The sequence below is a fragment of the Elaeis guineensis genome, chromosome 9 (genome assembly GCF_000442705.2).
Source record: "Elaeis guineensis isolate ETL-2024a chromosome 9, EG11, whole genome shotgun sequence".
Taxonomy (NCBI): Eukaryota; Viridiplantae; Streptophyta; class Magnoliopsida; order Arecales; family Arecaceae; genus Elaeis; species Elaeis guineensis.
Genome location: NC_026001.2, coordinates 46,641,681 through 46,664,203, shown reverse-complemented (window position 1 = coordinate 46,664,203; position 22,523 = coordinate 46,641,681).

Sequence of the window (22,523 nt, the reverse complement as noted above, 5' to 3'; positions counted from 1 at the left end):
ATACATTGAAAATATTTTGTTAGTAGATGGTTTAAAGCATAATTTACTAAGCATTAGTCAATTTTATGATAAAAGATATAAAGTTGTTTTTGAATCGTCTGTTTGCATTGTAACTAGTCCTATTAATGATGGCATTAAATTTATTGGACATAGACATGGTAATGTTTATATGGTAGATTTAAATGATCTAGCCAAAATAAACATGCAATGCCTAGTATCCTTGAATGCTAAAACTAATGAGACTAGTTGGCTTTGGCATCGTAGGCTTGCACATATTAGCATGCATTCTCTTTCAAAATTAATTAAGAAAGAATTAGTTCTTGGTTTGCCAAAATTGAATTTTGAAAAGGATAGAATTTGTGATGCATGCCAACTAGGTAAACAAACAAGAGTTTCATTTAAATCCAAAAATGTTGTTTCAACCTCTAGACCTTTAGAGCTTTTGCATATGGACTTATTTGGACCTACTAGAACCACTAGTCTAGGAGGAAAATGATATGGTTTTGTAATTATAGATAATTACTCTCATTTTACTTGGATTTTTTTTTTGGTACACAAAGATGAAACTTTTCATGTTTTCACTAAATTTTATCGAAAAGTCACTAATGAGAAAGGATTTTCAATTCAAAATATTCGAAGTGATCATGGAACTGAATTTGAAAATCAAGACTTTGAAAACTTTTGTGATGAAAAAGGAATAGACCATAACTTCTCTGCACCTAGGACACCCCAACAAAATGGGGTAGTAGAAAGAAAAAACAGAACCTTAGAAGAAATGGCCCGTACCATGCTATGTGAAAGCAACCTTCCAAGATATTTTTGGATGGAAGCAATTAACACAGCATGTTACATTTTAAATCGTGCTTTGATTAGACAAATTTTAAAGAAAACCCCCTATGAGCTTTGGAAAGAAAGAAAACCTAATATTGCATATTTTCATATTTTTGATTGCCGATGTATTGTATTAAATAATGGTAAAGAAAGACTTGAAAAATTTGATGCAAAATCAGATGAAGCAATCTTTCTTGGTTACTCCTCCACTAGTAAAGCTTTTAGAGTTTTTAACAAAAGAACTTTAGTAGTAGAGGAGTCGATACATGTTGTCTTTGATGAATCTAACGATCTTCTTTCAAGAAAGAATGAAGGTGTTGATGATGCAGATCCTCTTATAGAAGAAATGAAGGAAATCACTCTGAAAGATTCAACAATTCAAGATGATAAGGAACATGAAGACAAACAGGATGAGGGAGGTGAAGAACATCAAGAACAACCTCAAGGTACAAATGACCTACCCAAAGAATGGAGGTATGTTCACAATCACCCTAAGGAGCTAATTATTGGTGATCCTATGTATGGGGTAAAAACTCGTTCTTCACTTAAAGATGTATTTAATCATTGTGCTTTTGTCTCTCATCTTGAACCAAAAACTATTGAAGAAGCTGAAAATGATTATAATTGGATTAATGCAATGCAAGAGGAACTTATCAATTTGAAAGAAATAATGTATGGACTTTAGTATCAAGACTTAAAAATTATTCAATAATTGACACAAAATGGGTCTTTAGGAACAAATTAGATGAACATAGAAATGTAATAAGAAATAAAGCAAGATTGGTTGCTAAAGGTTATAATCAAGAAGAAGGAATTGATTTTGATGAGACCTTTGCATCTGTTGCTAGATTAGAGGCCATTAGACTTCTACTTGCATATGCTTGCTTTATGAAATTTAAATTATTTCAAATGGATGTCAAAAGTGTATTTTTGAATGGATATATTGCTGAAGAAGTCTATGTAGAACAACCCTCAGGTTTTGAAAATTATGCTTTTCCTAATTATGTTTTTAAATTAAATAAAGCTCTATATGGTTTGAAACAAGCACCTAGGGCTTGGTATGATAGGCTAAGCAAATTTTTACTAAATAATGGTTTTGCAAGAGGTAATGTAGACACAACCCTCTTCATTAAAAGAAATCAAAATGATATGTTAATTATACAAATATATATTGATGACATTATTTTTGGGTCTACTAATGAATCTCTTTGTCAAGACTTTGCTAAACTCATGCAGGGGGAGTTCGAGATGAGCATGATGGGAGAACTTACATTTTTCCTCGGACTCCAAATCAAACAAACAAAGGAAGGAATCTCCATCACCCAAAGCAAGTACACAAAGGAATTACTCAAAAGATTTGGAATGGAGAACTCCAAAGCAATTGGCACACCTATGAGCCCTTCGTGTAAGCTTGACAAGGATGAAGAAGGTAAAAGTGTAGACTTAAAATATGATAGAGGTATGATTGGCTCACTATTATATTTAACTGCAAGTAGACCTGATATCATGTTTAGTGTTTGTCTGTGTGCTAGATTTTAATCTAATCCTAAAGAGTCTCACTTGAATGCTGTTAAAAGAATCCTTAGATATTTAAATGGTACTCAAACTCTAGGATTATGGTACTCTAAGGACTCATTAATCGACTTAATAGGATATTCAGATGCTGATTTTGCTGGATGTAGATTAGATAGAAAAAGCACTAGTGGAACTTGCCAATTTTTTGGAGTTAACCTAATTTCCTGGTTTAGCAAGAAACAAAATTCGGTAGCACTGTCTACGACTGAGGTCGAATACATTGCAGTCGGAAGTTGTTGTGCTCAAATCTTGTGGATTAAGCAACAACTCGAAGACTTTGGTATCAAACTTAATGAAACACCCATAAGATGTGATAACACTAGTGCCATAAATCTTACTAAAAATCCAATTTAACATTCAAGGTCTAAACATATTGAAGTAAGACATCATTTTATAAGAGAACATATTCAAAATAAAGATATAATTTTTGACTATGTTTGCACTGAAAATCAATTAGCCGATATCTTTACAAAGGCCCTAAGTGAGGATAGATTCTATGAAATTAGGAGAAATCTAGGAATTCTTGATCCATTTGCTTAAATATTTCTCTAATTCCAAGGAATCGATGTCAAAATATCTTTGAGCTCAATTTCCATCATCTCTCTTGGACCTAAACGCTCAAGATTATCCCTCACACAACTTGTCACTGAGCAAAAATTCTTCTCCCAAAATTTTGAATTTTTTCGAAATTTATTCATATTTTTCTGAAATTTTGTGAATCATGAGTCGACCCCCTAGGGTCGACCCAATGGCATACTTGAAATTTTCGATCAACATCCCACGGGTTCATCTCTTTTTAACTAAAAGCCCATTCATGAGCCGACCCCTCCACCTTCGTCTTCCTCCCTTCAAAACTCGTAGTCCTCATCTTCGTTCTCTCCAAATCCAAAGTTTTATCCCAAGATCCTTCTCCCATCACCTCTCCACCTCAAATCACCCCTTGGGAAAGGAGCTTTTCGTATTTTTCTTCCTTGATTGAAGTGGTTGAAGCGTACCCTAGCTTCCACCATTCTTCTCCAAATCGAGATTTCTCTCCGCCAAAAATTCTTTTCCATCCCCTAATAACCCTCCTTCTCCTCACCCATTTGATCTTCCAAGTCTCCTTGCTTGCTCTTGTGGTGAGAATGGCTCCAAAAATGAAACTCCCTCAAAGAAGGAAATCGGTCCGTGAACTGGAAGAGAGCGTGCGCAGGAAAAGGCAAGCTTCTCAGACCTCTTGCTCCCATTCCTGCTTCAGCATCTGCTCTAGGTTCTTCTCAGTCTCCTCTCAGCCCTAGCAAAATTCTACTCTCTGTCAGAAAGGTAGAAACCAGCAAAAATGTTGACTTCAAATTTTTTGAAAATGAGGGTTTCTCCATTGGTTCAAAGATCAAAAACCAAGGTTGGGGTTTTTACTGTTCTCTTAAAGAAGTTACTTATGTAGATTTGGTTAGAGAGTTTTATCTGAATCTGTGCTATGACAATGGAACAGTAACTTCTACTGTTAAGGGAATTGATATCTGCTTAGATCCTATTATTTTGGGAGTGATTCTTCATTTGCCCTGTGAGGGATATTCAAACATGGAACTCCCAGTGAAGGAAGAAGGAATTAGTGTGATTTTAGGAGGAACCTACTCGGGAAGCCTAAATAAATTAGAAGCCAAGATCCTGTCAATTGAAATGAGAATTCTACATCAATTGGTAACAAAGCTTTTCTTCCCAAGAAGTGGTAGACATGACCTCCTTTCAAGCCGTGACATATGTATCATGTTTCATGTGATCACCCAAACCCCCTTAAACCTCCCAGCTTTAATGATTAAGGCCATGAGAGAAACACTGAATAGATCCAAGGCACATCTGCCTTTTGGTATGGCCCTCACACTGGTATTCAGGAGGTTTGGAGTTAGTTTTGAGGGGGAGGCATCTGCTAGGCTTTCTCACTCTGACACCATCAATCAGCACACTTTGCACCGCATGGGATTCACTAGGACCGATGGTGGTTGGATTAAGGGTGCAGAAGAGAGAGTTGAGGACAGAGCTGATGACAGAGCTGAAGAAGAAGGTCCTTCATCACCTCTCCATGACTTCAGGGCAGCATCTCCAGACATCCAGTTTGTTTCAGATCCAGAGGCTGGCCCTTCAGAGTCTACCAGGAGGCACACTTCAGTTCAGCAGCCAGATAGCAGAGCACCTCCATCAGAGATCAAATTGGCTGATGACCAGATTGAGCTGATTTCTCAGCGTGTGGCTTCCTTGCTTTCTCGTCAGTGGAGCACTTCAGCTTTTGCATCGGGATCCACATCATTTGATGCATCTGATCAGACCTTGATCCCCCACATCTCCACTGTATTTCAGATGATCTCAGATCAGTCAGTTCGGATTCAGCAGCTCGAGGGTTACATTTTGAGACTGACTGGGAGAGTACTTGACTTGCAGGGGCAAGTGTTAGCTCTGGCCCATCCACAGCCACAGGAGTGCACTACTGAGGTCTCAGACCTATCTATGGAGGCAGCCAGACTTAGAGGAGTATTGGAAGGTAGATTTGACTTCTTGAGGAGAGAGATCAGAGGCTCTAGTGAGCATGCTTCTACACAGTTCACTGCACTGCTTCAGTCTGTTTCAAGAGCTCTGAACCTTCTTGACACCATCAGGCTCTCTCTTGCAGTCCAGTCTATTGCTTCTCAGCCTTCAGGATCATCTCGTCCACCTACTCGTGCCAGCACCTCCACTCGTGGCAGAGGCAGACGGGGTAAAGGATGAGCCCTTGGTCGTGATCCATCATCTCCCCACCCTATCTCCGATACATCTGATTCTGATCCATCTAGTCATGAGCTCTACTAGATCCTTGTAGTTAGCCTTGTCTGTTGTTTGTTTCTAGGATCTATCTTTTGGGCCATGTAATGATATTAACTGGTTGACTTTTATATTATGGAATATGTATTGGAACAGCTATGATATCAATCACTTTTTGATTATGTATCTACTCTTTGACTTTTAATGTATGTCCTTTAAATTGAGTTCTTTCAATTATGTGTGCGCTTAAAATACTATGAATTGCTAGTACTCAATGGTATATTTTGTTTTATGATTGTTGTATTCAGAGGGAGTAAACATTAATGTCAGTAAAATTAATGATTAGTACAAGAAGTTTCAAGAAACAAAAAGAGAAAATGTATTCAAAAAAGAGGGGAGTTAACAATGTTTGATGATGTCAAAAAGGGGGAGAAATTAAAGAAAAGTATCAAAAGCAAGATTAATAAAAGACTTAAAAAAAAATGAGTGAATTGCAAAAAAAAAAAATAATAAATGAGCAAACTTTAAAATTAATTCTTAGACATGCTCTGATACACCTTAAAATTTGACATGCTCTGATACACTTTAAAATTAATTCTTAGACATGTATTGATACACTTAATTTTTAAACATGCTCTGATACCAAAATTAAATAATCAAATGAGAATGAGCAAATTTTTAAGATGCTAAGAAATTTGAAAAACAAGCAAATGAGCAAATGAGATATTTTCAAATACGTAATTTTCAAATTCTTAGATAAATTCTGCTCTGCTCTGATAACAAAAATAAATTTTCTGCTCTAATACCAAAATCACATAATCAAATGAGCAAATTTTCAAATCATTAAGCAATAGGCAAATTGTTTATGCAAATGGGCACATGTATCACATGCCAAAAGAATCAATCTTCTTTTCAAGCAAATGCACTTATAAGTTGGTAGTAAATTTTCTATTTATCTTCAAACTACCTATAATGCATTTCATTCCTTGAAATTCATGCTCATTGATTCATATATATGCTTTTGTTCAAGTGTTTTGTCATCATCAAAAAGGGGAAGATTGTTGCTCCTTAGATTGATTTTGATGATTACAAAGTAGTTGAAGGAGTACTAATGATTTTCACTTGAAAAAGACTTATTGCTCTTCAGGGGAAAATTATAATTTTACCAAAACTCTGATTTGAAAGCATCAAATGATAGAACAAAAGATTTGTGATCCATTGGTGAAAATTTCATTATTTTTGGACTTGTATTTTGAAAGATATGCATGTTTGAAAATCATGAGTCGACCCATGAGTCGACTCATGGCACATGAGATGACTGGCACGCTGAAATTTCTGGCCGGCACAGACTTGGTACACCCTGTGAGTCGACCCATGAGTCGACCCCCAAGGCATGAGTCGACCCATGAGTCGACCTCTGTGGGTTTTAAGCCAATTTTACAGAACCTTGCATCCCGTTCGATTCTCTGATATTTTTCCACAGAGGTCGACCCATGAGTCGACCCCCAGGCATGAGTTGACCCCTGTGACGGGATTTTTTCGCAACGACTAGTTTTTAACCTATTTTAAGTGCTTTTAATGCTCATTTATTATGGTCTAACGGCTCTATTTCAGTCTAGAATATTTTCCACTATTTTCTGAAGCTATAAAAGGGACAAAAAGGTAGAAATCATAAACAAGAATCAAGAAGAGAGATTTTGAAAAAGGAATTTCAAACAAACTTTTCAGCCCTAAGCAAAAGCTCACTCAAAGCATTCAAGAAGGGTTTGATCCAAGCTCACCAACTCCTCAAGTACACATTCTAGTCTCCAACCACCTTGAGGAAATCAAAAAGGGTCTTCTTCTTCTTGAGTAAAGAGTATTTAAAGTCTCATACGCTCATTAAAGGAGCTTTCTTTGTGCTTACTTGTGCTATTCATTGTTATACTTTGCTTGAGTTATTGTTGTTGTTTTGGAAGGGTTCCAAAACAAGAGAAGGTCGATCCGAACCTTGAATCGGAGTGTATTGGATTGGCTTGTACCCGGGAAACAAGTGGACTAGCTTGGGATAGCTAGAGTCGAAGTTTCTGACGTTTATATTTGGGTTGAATACAAGATTAGTAGATTGGAATTCCCAAGTAGGAGCTTGGGGAGTGGATGTAAGTGCAAGGTTGGCACCGAACCACTATAAATCTTTTTGTTTGTGGTGTGCTAATTGCTCTTCTTTTACTCTTCATTATTCTCTTGCATTCTAGCTTTTAGCTATTAGCCTTGAATTAATTTTACTCTCCCTATTTATTTAGCTTTTGTCAAATATTTTTCATAAGTCATAAGTTAAGCTTAAAATTTTTAAAAATCCAATTCACCCCCCCCCTTCTTGGGTTGCATAGCTGGGCAACAAACGTTGATCCACACGGAGACTTGACCAACCCACTAGCACTTATTTAAAAATACTCTGCAATTAAATTTTGATTTATCAGAATTTAAATGTAATTTTGGGCAGAACCTCCTTTCTTGGCTTTGCTGTCACACTGTTGGACATTTTCTTGCCTTTCTTTCTTGCTCCTTGTCTCCTTAATTTTTATTCTGATTCTCTAAGCCTTTTGGAAGATTTTTTGTCCTTTATCAGGACCTTATCTAGGCTAGAGAGAAAGAATAAAGAAAATTGGACAAGCAGAGCCTCTTGTAAGAAAGAAAGAAGATTTCTAAAATCACCAGACTCCTCGACGTGCACCCCTATTTATATTGCACGTAAAGGTGCAATCCATTACATCTCATGCCCTCTGACAATTTATCTCATGCCTCTTGTCTATTTCTCACACCCCATAAATTAAGAAATGCCATGTGTACATCAAAGTTGGGTTGAAGAGATGCCTTATTTCAGAAAGACTCTTCGATCTTAACTTACGGTGTTCAGATGAGAAGTCACAAAGCTTCTCTTATTGGCGCCATCAACCCATGCCTTTGGATCTGGAAGGAAGCCATCAATGCCAAGATAAATGGTGCCAACTTGAAGAATGGTGCAAGAGATTAAGGGCGCTTCCAAGAGTGGCGCATGGATTTAATCCTTATCTCTTCTCTTAATGCTTCTATGATGAGTTTAATACTCAAAAAGACTCTTAGGTGCTCCTAAGTCATCTGAAAATCATTCATAGAATAAAAGTCACGGAGAAAAATAGGAAAGGCTTATCTAAAGGTTGCGCCAACTCCATCCATGCGCCATGTGGTTCATGCGCATGGATTCAAATCCACACGCCAAGAGGGAGACTCTTAGGCGTGTGTTCCCTAGTTTTGGCACCAACAGCAAGCTCAATTAAAACACTTCAAACCACTTCAAGACCAAATCCAATTTGGCTCAAATTGGTTCTAAATTAGCCAAATCAGAACCCGATTCGAATTCGATTCGAATCTAAATGCTAGGTTTGCAACATGTGCTAGCATGTTCAACTTGCAAACATGGTTAATCAAATTAAACCATGATGAATTCCCTTTGTGTGACCCATTGGTTCCACATCTAGCTAACAGTGAGTCCAGATGCAATTAGTCTAATTTGATTAGAACACAACCAGCGATTTAGGTCAAATCAAGCTAAACCGTTTGATCAATTAGAATAGCTTTTAATTAACGATCGAATTAAACTCTTTAATTTGATTAAACTCATAAGACATGATTGACATCTAGCAACGTATCATGTCTACCTGGAAGATATAAAATTTTTAATGGAAATACCAAAAATACCCTTCAGTAGAAAATTACTGTGCATCTTGATCTTACAATCATCCTGCATCCCGAATATAAGTTTGGGTATGGAAAAATGTCAAACTCAATTTTTTATATTCACATTTCTCTTGATAATGATTCGATTTATGAAACATTAGAAACCATTTCTAATTTTTTTTTCATAATACTTTGATCAAAGTCTTCCTGAATCATTATTTGATTGAAGCAGATAGGATGCGATCTCCTTTTACTAGGAGCGATCGTTTCCATATTGACCTACTCACAACCTTCATAAGCAATCCATCATATCCAGAACATCCCGTACATGATTAAATCATGAATGAGTATGATCTAAAATATGGATTCATGCTTATAAGGTTCTACGGCAGTCTCAGGTCAAAAGATTTACATGCACAATTCCCACTATAAGAAAAAATCTGTTGACATGTAGATAAGACTCCATCAGATATTCTTTAATTGGATCAATTCAGTGAATTCATTCTCTAATAAATACTTACATCCTTATATTAGTGTCATACACAAGTAATTGTGAGATCAATTACCCTCTCTACCGAGCATACACAGGATGTACCAGTCTTACCGAAAATATTGATCCCCTACTCAATGTTCCATCGACTAGGAATATTTAAAATTAGAGTTTTAAGGTTTTAGGTCTCACTTGGTATGATCGCATCATAACCCTAAAACCATAGCCCTAATTTATGGGGTTCATCAAAATAAGATGCAGCATATGATGAACTAAATGCCTTTATTTATTTAAAACATCAGTACATGAGTTGTCGGGAGACAAAAAATATCCATCTATTTATACATTTTGATTGGCTTATAGGGCATATTCCTTTCAATCTCCCACTTATGCTAAAGCCAATCTCTCTTATATTTCAACCCCATACAATCGAGATGGCGATCGAATTGCTGCTGTGGTAAAGCTTTAGTGAATGGATCCGCTATGTTGTTCTTTGTGTATACTCATTCAATAATAACATCTTGTCTTTCAATTATTTCACGAACGAGATGGAAGCGTCTCAAAATGTGCTTAGATTTATGGTGAGACCTGGGTTCCTTTGCTTGAGCAACTGCTCCAGTATTATCACAATAAAGTAGTACTGGGTTCTCAATCTCAGGACAATGTCCAATTCAGTGATGAACTTCTTCATCCAGACAGCTTCCTTGGCGGCTTCACTTGCAGCTATGTATTCTGCCTCTGTGGTTGAGTCAGCTACTGTTTGCTGCTTAGAACTCTTCCAACTCACTGCTTCACCATTCAAAGTAAAGACATACCCTAAAATGGATTTGCTATCATCTGGGTCTGATTGAAAACTAGAATCAAAGTATCCTTCTAGTTTAAGATCAGATCCACCATATATGAGAAAAATATCCTTAGTCCTTCTTAAGTACTTTAGAATATTTTTCACAGCCTTTCAATGATCCTCTCCTAGATCAGCCTGAAATCTACTGGCTATGCCTAAGGCATAAGCTACATCAGGCCTGGTACATAACATAGCATACATTATTGATCCTGCAGCCGAAGCATAAGGAATAGAACTCATTCTATTTCTCTCTTCAGTTGTCTTAGGAGACATCTTCTTAGAGAGATGTATGCCTTGACTCATGGGTAAATAACCTCTTTTACTTTCATTCATACTGAATCTTTTCAGTATTAAGTCAATGTACCTAGACTGAGATAAGCCTAGCATCCTTTTAGATCTATCTCTATAGATCTTTATACCAAGTATATAGGATGCTTCCCCCAAGTCTTTCATGGAAAACTTATTTGATAGCTATAATCTGACTGTTTGTAACATTGAGATATCATTCTCAATAAGGAGTATGTCATCTACATACAGAACCAAGAAAACTAGGGCACTCCCACTAGTCTTCTTATACACACAAGGTTCATCCATATTTTTTATGAAGCCAAATTCTTTGATTGTTACATCAAAGCGGATGTTCCAACTCCTTGAGGCTTGCTTTAATCCATAAATGGATTTCTTAAGCCTGCATACTAGATTTGGTCTGTCATTTGAGACAAAACCCTCTGGCTGTGACATGTAGACCTCCTCTTCTAGAAAACCATTTAAGAAGGCGGTCTTCACATCCATTTGCCATATTTCATAATCATAGTATGCTGCTATTGCAAGCATTATCCGAATAGATTTGAGCATGGCAACAGGTGAAAAAGTTTCATCATAATCAATACCCTGTTTTTGCCTGAAATTTTTAGCTACCAATCTAGCTTTATAGGTTTCTATTTGACCATCTACTCCAATCTTTTTCTTATAGACCCATTTGCACCCAATAGGGTTTACCCTTTCTGGTGCATCAACCAAAGTCCATACTTTGTTGGTGTACATGGAGTCCATCTCAGACTTCATAGCATCCTGCCATCTATCTGAGTCCTTACTCATGACAGCTTCTGTATAGGTCAAAGGTTCATTATTCTCAATGACTTGGGCTTCATTATTCTCAATAATGAATCCATACCTTATAGGTACATATCGTACCCTCTCTGACCTACGGATAGGAGTTATGTGTTCTAGTTCTTCCTTATTTATGTGAATATTTAGTTGAGAAATATCTATTTATTTTTGTTGAACTTCATTAATTTCAATATTTCTCCCACTGCCTCTTTCTAGGATAAATTCTTTCTCCATGAAAGTGGCATGCCTACTTACAAATACCTTTTGTTCAGTAGGGTGGTAGAATAGATATCCTATACTATCCTTAGGATATCCTACAAATAAATATTTATCTGCTCTAGTATCTAGTTTATGTCCAAAATTTCTTTTGACATATGCTGAACATCCCCATATCTTAAAATATTTAAGATTGGGCTTCTTACCTCTCCATATTTCATATGGAGTGCTAGATACAGATTTAGAAGGTACTCTATTCAAGATAATTATTGCGGTCTCTAAAGCATAACCTCAGAAGGAAGTAGGCAATTCAATGAAGTACATCATGGATCGTACCATATCTAATAAGGTACGGTTCCTCCTTTCGGCTACACCATTTAATTATGGCGTATAAGGAGGTGTCCATTCAGAGATAATTCCCTTTGCTTTAAGATGGTCTAAAAATTCATTGGATAAGTATTCTCCTCCTCGATCAGATCGAAGGATTTTTATACTTTTTCCAGTTTATTTTTTGACCATGCTTTGATACTCTTTGAATTTATCAAAGGCTTCAGATTTATGTTTCATAAGATACACATATCCAAACCTAGATAAATCATCTGTAAATGTAATAAAATATGAGTATCCACCTCTGGCATGAGTTGTCATAGGGCCATATACATCTGTATGTACAAGTCCTAACAACTCGTTTGTCCTATCTCCATGTCCACTAAATAAAGTCTTGGTCATTTTACCCATGAGACATGATTCACAAGTTCCTAATGATTCATAATCATAAGAATCAAAGAATTTTTCTTTGTACAACTTGTTAATCCTAGTCTCACTAATATGACCAAGTCGACAATGCCAAAGTAAGGTATTATTTACATTATCTCTCTTACGTTTATTATTTTCATCAACATGAAAAATATTATCATTCAAGCATAGAGTCAACAAACTATTATCAAAAATGCCATGACAAATTATTTCATTAGAAAAATTAATCGAGCAACCATTGCTCGTTACAGATATTTGATATCCTTGTTTTATCAACAAGGGTATAGATACAATATTTCTAATGATCTTAGGCATGTAATAACAATTTGTTAGCTCTAAGATCTTTTCAGAAGGAAACTTCAAGATATATGTCCCTACAGCTTCTGCTTGGATAGAATCTCCTCCAGCACCATAGAGCTCAAAGTCTCCCTTCCTCAAACTTCTAATTTTCTGCAGCCCCTGCAATGATTTGCAGATATGAAAACCACAGGCAGTATCTAATACCCATGAGTTTGAAATAGAAGAATTCAATGATAATATTGTATGTATCTCATACATACCTTTTGGTGTATTATTTGCACCAGTCTTCACTGTTGCAAGATAAGCCTTGCAATTCCTTTTCCAATGACCTGCCTTGCCGCAATGGAAGCAGGTCGACTATCCGGAGGTCTTCTTTCCCTTATTTCTCTTATTTATACCACATTTAGGGTTCAGCCTCCTTTTAGAACCTTTTTTGCCTGCCTTCTTCTTGGAGATCCCATCCACAAGAAGAAGAGGAGCCTTATCCTTCTTAATATGGCTCTCTGCTATTTTGAGCATATTTAACAGCTCAGGCAAGGAAGAATTCAGTTTGTTCATGTGATAGTTCATGACAGACTGAGAAAATAATTCTGAAAGTGATTGCAGAATTAGATCCTGACTCAACTCCCCATCCATAACAAAACCTAATTGACCTAATCGAGTGATCAGGTCAATAACCATCAAAACATAGTTTTATATGGATGACCCCTCTGTCATTCTGGTATGGAATAACTGCTTAGATATCTCATATCTTACAGTCCTACTCTGTTCTCTATAAAGCTCTTTTAAATTGAGCAATATGGAATGAGTGTCCATGCTATCATGCTGCCTCTATAACTCATTTGTCATAGAGGCAAGTATGATACACTTGACAGTTAAAGAATCATTTTGCCACATCCTATATGTGGTTTTTTCTTCCTCTGTGGCATCCTCCCCAACTGGCTCAATGTCAAGGGTATCGAGAATGTAAGAAAGCTTCTCTTGACTAAGTACTATTTTAAGATTTCTCAACCAGTCCACATAGTTGGTACCAGTCAATTTATTTGTATCTAAAATGGAGCGAAGTGAAAGTGAAGAAGCCATTAATCTACATAATAAAGAACATTACATAAGCGAACAACTCAAGATGATATACACAATTAAATTAGGACTTTAATTTTATTGTGTCTCCCACTAAATTTATCAGACATCATAACCCTCTAGTATGATGTTTGAGAAAACCCTGATTGATTTTCTTAGTGGGATTGAGACCCTAATTCCTTATAAAAGATCTTGTGGTTGCACAATAAACCTTTTATAAGTTTAAAGGTAGGAAACTCTTTCCAATTGCATCTCATGCAATTCTCAATAAAAACCCTATCCTCTAAAATATTAATAGCCTTGTGTTTACACAACAGACCATAATATTTTAGTTAAGTAGGATCCTTCATTTTAATACAGTCAAAATAGAATATAAATGCTTTTGTGGTTACACAACAAAGCATTATACTCAAAAATTACTGTAAGCATCTCGATGCGCCAGAACAATATTATGTCAGTTTCCATAATTGATCTTGTGGTTACACAACAAACCTAATATGGTTCGTGACATAGTAATATCCTAGCATGAAGGAAGGCCATAATATAGTGAATATAACACCAAGCATCCCAGTCAAGAATTAAATTAATCTAATCAGCCAGGTAAGTGGAAGAGAGGTGGGGGTTCCCCCCGTTGCTTTTCTTAGACACCAATAAATTTTGGTCAGGTCAGACAACGGAACCAATTAGAAACCACATTCTCTTTACCAATCATGAACCACTTTCCTAAACACCGATTGATCAATTAAACATCATCGGTTGGTTCTGCTATTGGTTAATTACACTACAACTTAATATCATTTTACAGAGGGTTTTTCAAGTCTCAATGCATATTTAATTTCTATATCATAATAAATACATGAATAAAAGAAATTAGCATCAAAGCAACATTCCATAATTATATACATCATATTTTAATTATGAAATAATGAATATGATCTTATCATATAGCATCATAGTGAACACAATTCAATATGACAAAGCAACATTCCATAATTATATACATCATATTTTAATTATGAAATAATGAATATGATCTTATCATATAGCATCATAGTGAACACAATTCAACATGACAAAGCAACATTCCATAATTATATACATCATATTTTAATTATGAAATAATGAATATGATCTTATCATATAGCATCATAGTGAACACAATTCAATATTACAGAGCAACATTCCATAATTATATACATCATGATTTAATTATGAAATAATGAATATGATCTCATCATATTAATATCATATTAAAACATAAATAATGATCATATCATATTTATAATATTACCTTTAAATCATTAACATATCATCATATGATTTAATTCTAACAAGGTGGCTCTGATACCACTGAAAGGTTTTAATACAATGGCGGAAGCACGGATTTCAAAGCAATTATTATGAAATCAAAAAAATAAAACCTAACTCCAAGATCACCTTATCAAAAATTAAATCATATAATATGCATTAATGTCAAATAAAAGATATAGAAACATACCTCTTATCGCTAAACCCTGATTTGTGCTTAGTTGCCGGCAGCAATCTGTCTGGGTTTTCACCAGGTGTCCACGTGTTCACCCTCCAACGTTGATCCTCACGGGGACTCGACCAACCCACTAGCACTTATTTAAAAATACTCTACAATTAAATTCTAATTTATCAAAATTTAAATACAATTTTGGGCAGAACCTCCTTTCTTGGCTTTGCTGTCACACTGTTGGACCTTTTCTTGCCTTTCTTTCTTGCTCCTTGTCTCCTTAATTTTTATTCCAATTCTCTAAGCCTTTTGGAAGATTTCTTATCCTTTATCAGGACCTTATCTAGGCTAGAGAGAAAGGATAAAGAAAATTGGACAAGCAGAGCCTCTTGTAAGAAAGAAAGAAGATTTCTAAAATCACCAGACTCCTCGACGTGCACCCCTATTAATATTGCACATAAAGGTGCAATCCATTACATCTCACGCCCTCTAACAATTTATCTCACGCCTCTTGTCTATTTCTCACACACCATAAATTAAGAAATGCCATGTGTACATCAAAGTTGGGTTGAAGAGATGTCTTATTTTAGAAAGACTCTTCGATCTTAACTTACGGTGTTCAGATGAGAAGTCACAAAGCTTCTCTTATTGGCACCATCAACCCATGCCTTTGGATCTGGAAGGAAGCCCATCCAATGGCCAAGATAAATGGTGCCAACTTGAAGAATGGCGCAAGAGATTAAGGGGCGTGGATAAGTTAAAACTTATCTCCCCATTTGAAATTTCAAAGGGGCGCTTCCAAGAGGTGGCACATGGATTTAATCCTTATCTCTTCTCTTAATGCTTCTACGATGAGTTTAATACTCAGAAAGACTCTTAGGTGCCTCCTAAGTCATCTGAAAATCATTCGTAGAATAAAAGTCATGGAGAAAAAATAGGAAAGGCCTTATCTAAAGGTTGCGCCAACTCCATCCATGCGCCATGTGGTTCATGTGCATGGATTCAAATCCACACGCCAAGAGGGAGACTCTTAGGCATGTGGTTCCCTGGTTTTTGGCACCCAACAGCAAGCCCAATTAAAACACTTCGAACCCACTTCAAGACCAAATCCAATTTGGCTCAAATTGGTTCTAAATTAGCCCAAATCAGAACCCGATTCGAATTCGATTCGAATCTAAATGCTAGGGTTTGCAACATGTGCTAGCATGTTCAACTTACAAACATGGTTTAATCAAATTAAACCCATGATCAATTTTCTTTGTGTGTGACCCATTGGGTTCCACATCTAGCCAGTAGTGAGTCCAGATGCAATTTAGTCTAATTTGATTAGAACACAACCCAGCTGATTTAGGTCAAATCAAGCTGAACCATTTTGATCAATTAGAACAGCTTTTAATTAATGATCGAATTAAACTCTTTAATTTGATCAAACTCATAAGACATGATTGACGTCTAGCAACGTATCATGTCTACCTGAAAGATATAAAATTTTTGATAGAAATACCAAAAATACCCTTCAGTGGAAAATTACTGTGCATCTTGATCTTACGATCATCCTGCATCCCGAATATAAGTTTGGGTATGGAAAAATGTCAAACCTAATTTTTTATATTCATATTTCTCTTGATAATGATTCAATTTATGAAACATTAGAAACTATTTCTAATTTTTTTTTCATAATGCTTTGATCAAAGTCTTCCTGAATCATTATTTGATTGAAGCAGATAGGATGCGATCTCCTCTTACTAGGAGCGATCGTTTCCATATTGACCTACTCACAACCTTCATAAGCAATCCATCATATCCAGAACATCCCGTACATGATTAAATCATGAATGAGTATGATCCAAAATATGGATTCATGCTTATAAGGTTCTATGGCAGTCTCAGGTCAAAAGATTTACATGCACAATTCCCACTATAAGAAAAAATCTGTTGACATGTAGATAAGACTCCATCAGATATTCTTTAATTGGATCAATTCAGTGAATTCATTCTCTAATGAATACTTACATCCTTATATTAGTGTCATACACAAGTAATTGTGAGATCAATTACCCTCTCTATCGAGCATACACAGGATGTACCAGTCTTACCGGAAACATTGATCCCCTACTCAATGTTCCATCGACTAGGAATATTTAAAATTAGAGTTTTAAGGTTTTAGGTCTCACTTGGTATGATCGCATCATAATCCTAAAACCATAGCCCTAATTTATGGGGTTCATCAAAATAAGATGCAGCATATGATGAACTAAATGCCTTTATTTATTTAAAACATCACACATGAGTTGTCGGGAGACAAAAAATATCCATCTATTTATATATTTTGATTGGCTTATAGGGCATATTCCTTTCACCAAGCACCATCATATGTCACGAGGAATTAAGAAAATGCATAGAAATAATGGAAGGAATCAAGAGTTTAGTATGAAATGGACTCTTCCATTTCAACGCATAAAAAGTGGGCATCCCATATTAATTTTGGTGTGGAATTCCTTCCTAGAGAAGAACTCCTTCTCCTCTTCCATGCCCATAAGTCCCAAAGTGACATCTCATGGCACACAAAATTAAGGGACGTGTGGAAGATGTAAGAGAATTAAGATAAGTAAAGAAGAAGGACTCCCCTCCTTAACTTCCAAAAATAAATGTGATGCCACAAATAAATTGACGTGTGGATTATGGCGTGGAGGTGGTGGATTCACATGGAACTCTTCCATAAAATTCAGATAAACCAACTAATAATTAGATGGTTCAAATCCAATCATATTAGGTCAAGGCAACAAGCAAAGGGTTAGCACAAACATATTTGCACGGAACCCAATTGGAAACTTGGGTTAATTTATGTGCTAGAAATTTAATTAACCCATTCAATTTATAATAAATCTAAATAGATTGAATCAAGATCAAATTCTTATTGTATGTGATCCATTGGGTTCCAAATCTAATCAGCAGTGGACTAAGACTCTCGACGTAACCCTAATCCCATTAGATTAGGTCAGCTTAAGAGTCCCAATCGATTAGGACTCTTCTTAATTGATTCCTGAATTAAATCTTTTAATTTTGATGAGTCCACAAGTCAAGATTGATGTCTAACAATATATCATGACTATCTGAAAGATTTAAAAATTGATAAAAATATCATAATTATCCTTCTGTGGTGAGCTATCGTGCAATTCAATCCTTCGATCACATAACATCCCGAAAAGGCCATGGGTATGGAAGTATGTCTAACTCAAATACCTCTCCATATATATCTCGATCCGATGATGATGACTCGATTGATGAATTAGTAGAAACTATTTCTACTGTTCATTCCTGCTCTGATCAGAGACTCTCAGAGTCATCATCCTATGAGATCACATAGAATATTCTATCCTCCTACAAAGAGTGACCGATTCCTTATTGACCACTCACAACCTCCATGCACACTTCACCATACCCAGAATATCCCACACACATCTCAAAATAGTGTGCTAGAAAATAAACCAAAGTAAGGGTCCATATACACAAGGTACCATAGTGATCTCAGGTCAAAAGATCACATGCACCACTCCCACTGAAGAACCATGTGTTGACATGTTGTAAAGCTCCATTAGGTATTCTTTTGGTGGGTCGGCTCAGTGAACTCATTCTCTAATGAGCACCTATATCTTTGTATTAGTATCACCACATAAGTGGTTGTGAGATCAACCACCCTCTTCATTGAGCATACATAGGATGTACCAGTCTTATCGGTATCATCGATCTCTGACTCGATGATCTAACGATTGAAAATATTTTAGATTGGACTATCAAGATTTTAGATCTCACTAAAATGATCTCATCATGATCCTAAAATTATTATCCTAATCTGTTGCCCAACTATGCAACCCAAGAGGGGGGGTGAATTGGGTTTCTAAAAATTTTAAGCTTAACTAATGACTTATGAGAAATATTTGACAAAGCTAAATAGATACAGTGAGTAAAATTAATTCAAGGCTAATAGCAAGAGCAAGAATGCAAGAAAATAATGAAGAGATAAAGAAGAGCAATTAGACACACACCAAGCACAAGGATTTATAGTGGTTCGGTGCCAACCTTGCACCTACATCCACTCCCCAAGCTCCTACTTGAAAATTTCAATCCACTAATCTTGTATTCAACCCGAATACAAACATCGGAACTCTGACTCTAGCTATCCCAAGCTAGACCACTTATTTTTGGGTACAAGCTAACCCTTTATACTCCGATTCAAGGTTCAGATCAACCTTCCCTTGTTTTGGAACCCCTCCAAAACAAAACCAATCACTCAAACTGAGTATAACAATTTATAGCACAATTAAGCACAAAGAAAAGCTCCTTCAATAAGCGAATATAACTTTAAATACACTTTACTTAAAAGAAGAAGACACTTTTTGGATTTCTCAAGGTGGATGGAGACTTGAAAGTGCTCTTGAGGAGTTGGTGAGCTTGGATTGAAGGCTTCTTGAAAGATTTGAATGAGCACTTGCTTAGGGCTGAAACGTTGGCTTGAAATCTCTTTTTCAAAATCTCTCTCTTTGAATCCTCTCTTTTTCCTCTTTTTGTTCTTCTTTTGTTCTCCTTTTTCTTGTTATTGATTTTATGTTTTTGTCCCTTTTATAGCTTTAAGAAATAGTGAAAAACTTTCTAGGCTGAAAAAGAGCCGTTAGACTGCATTAAAAGAGCATTAAGAGCATTTAAAATGGGTTAAAAACTAGCCATTGCGGAAAAATTCCATCACAGGGGTCGACTCATGAGTCGACTCATGCCTGGGGGTCGACTCATGGGTCGACCTCTGTGGAAAATCGTCACAGAAGTGAACGGGATCCATGGTTCTGTAAAACTGGCAAAAAGACCCGCAGAGGTCGACTCATGAGTCGACTCATGCCTTGGGGGTCGACTCATTGAGTCAACTCACAGGGAGTGCCAAGACAGTGCGGTCAGAAATTTCAGCGTGCCAGTCATCTCATGTGCCATGAGTCGACTCATGAGTCGACTCATGATTTTCAATCATGCATATCTTTCAATATACAAGTTCAAAATCAATAAAATTTTCACCATTGGATCACAAATCTTTTGTTCTATCATTTGATACTATCAAATCAGAGTTTTGATAAAATTACAATTTTGCCCCTGAGGAGTAATAAGGCTTTTTTAAGTGAGAAAATATTGGTACCCCTTCAACTGCTTTGTAATCATCAAAATCAATCTAAGGAGCAACAATCTCCTCCTTTTTGATGATGACAAAATATTTGAACAAAAGCATTTATATGAATCAATGATCATGAATTTCAATGAAATGCATTATAGGTAGTTTGAAGATAAATAAAAAATTTACTACCAACTTAAAAGTGTATTTGCTTGAAAAGAAGATTGATTCTTTTGGCATGTGATACATGTGCCCATTTGCATAAATAATATGCCTATTGCTTAATGATTTAAAAATTTACTCATTTGATTATGTGATTTTGGTATCAAAATAGAAAATTGTTATTGTTATCAGAGCAAAGCAGAATTTACCTTATGATTTGAGAATTGCGTGTTTGAAAATATCTCATTTGCTCATTTGCTTGTTTTTCAAATTTCTTAGCATCTTGAAAATTTGCTCATTCTCATTTGATTATTTAGTTTTAGTATCAGAGTAAGTTGCATCTTGAAAATTTGCTCATTCTCATTTGATTTTTTTTTTGGTTTTAGTATCAGAGCAAGTTTAACAATTAAGTGTATCAATGTATGTCTAAGAATTAATTGAAAAGTATATCAGAGCATGTCAAATTTTAAAGCATATCAGAGCATGTCTAAGAAGTAATTTTAAAGGTTGCTCATTTGCTTTGTGCTTAGCAATTTTAAAGGTTGCTCATTTGCTTTGTGCCTAGCAATTCATTTATTTTGTTAGTAATCTTGTTTTTGATATTTTAATTTCTCCCAATTCACTCATTTTATTTTTAAGTCATTTAATAATCTTGCTTTTAATCTTTTTCTTTAATTTCTCCCCCTTTTAGACATCATCAAACATTGTTAACTCCCCCTCTTTTTTTTTGAAGACATGTTCTCTTTAGTGTTTCTTCAAACTTCTTGCGCTAATCATTAATGTTTGCTCCCCCTGAATACAGCAATCATAGAACAAAATATGCCATTGAGTACCATAGATATAAATTAGCAACACGGAGAAGATATATAATCAAGAGATGATTGATACCATTACAAAGGGTAGATATATAATTAAAAGATGATTAAAAACATAGTTGTTTCAATACATATTTCTTAATATAAAAGTCAACTAGTTAACATCATTACATGGCCCAAAATGACAGATCCTAGAAAGAACAACAGACATGACTAAACAACAAGGATCTAGTAGTGCTCATGACTCTATGGATCGGAATCAGATGTATCAGAGATGGGGTGGGGAGATGATGGATCACGACCAGGAGCTCGTCCTCTACCCCGTCTGCCTCTGCCACGAGTGGAGGTGCTGGCATGAGTAGGTGGGCGAGATGATCCTGGAGGCTGAGAACGTTCAGAGGTCAAAGACTAGACTGCAAGAGAGAGCCTGATGGAATCAAGAACGTTCAGAGGTCTTGAAACAGATTGAAGCAGTGCAGTGAACTGTGTAGAAGCATGCTCACTAGAGCCTCTGATTTCTCTCCTCAAGAACTCATAACCACCCTCCAATGCACCTCTGAGCCTGCCAGCCTCCGCAGTAAGGTCTGTGACCTCAATAGTGGACTCCTGTGGCTGAGGATGGGCCAAAGCTAAGACTTGCCCCTGCAAGTCAAGTACTCTCCCAGTCAGTCTCAAAATGCAATCCTCGAGCTACTGAATCCGAACTGACTGATCTGTGATCATCTGAAATACAGTAGAGATATGGGGGATCAAGGTCTGATCAGATGTATCCAATAAAGTGGATCCCGGTGCAAATGTAGAAGTGCTCCACTGACGAGAAAGCAAGGAAGCCACACGCTGAGAAATCTGCTCAATCTGATCATCAGCCAATCTGAACTCTGAGGAGGATGCTCTGCTGTCTGGCTGCTGAACTGGTGTGTGCCTCCTGGTGAACTCTGAAGGGCCAGCCTCTGGATCTGAAACAAACTGGATATCTGGAGAAGCTGCACTGAAGTCATGGAGAGGAGATGAGGGACCTTCTTCCTCAGCTCTGTCCTCAACTCTATCCTCAGCTCTCTCCTCAGCTCTTTCTTCTGTACCCTTGATCCAACCACCATCAATTCTAGTGAATTCCATGCAGTGCAGAGTGTGTTGATTGATGGTGTCTGCGTGAAAAAGCCTAGCAGTTGCCTCCCCCTCAAAACTGACTCCAAACCTCCTGAAAACCAATGTGAGGGCCATACCAAAAGGCAGATGTGCCTTAGATC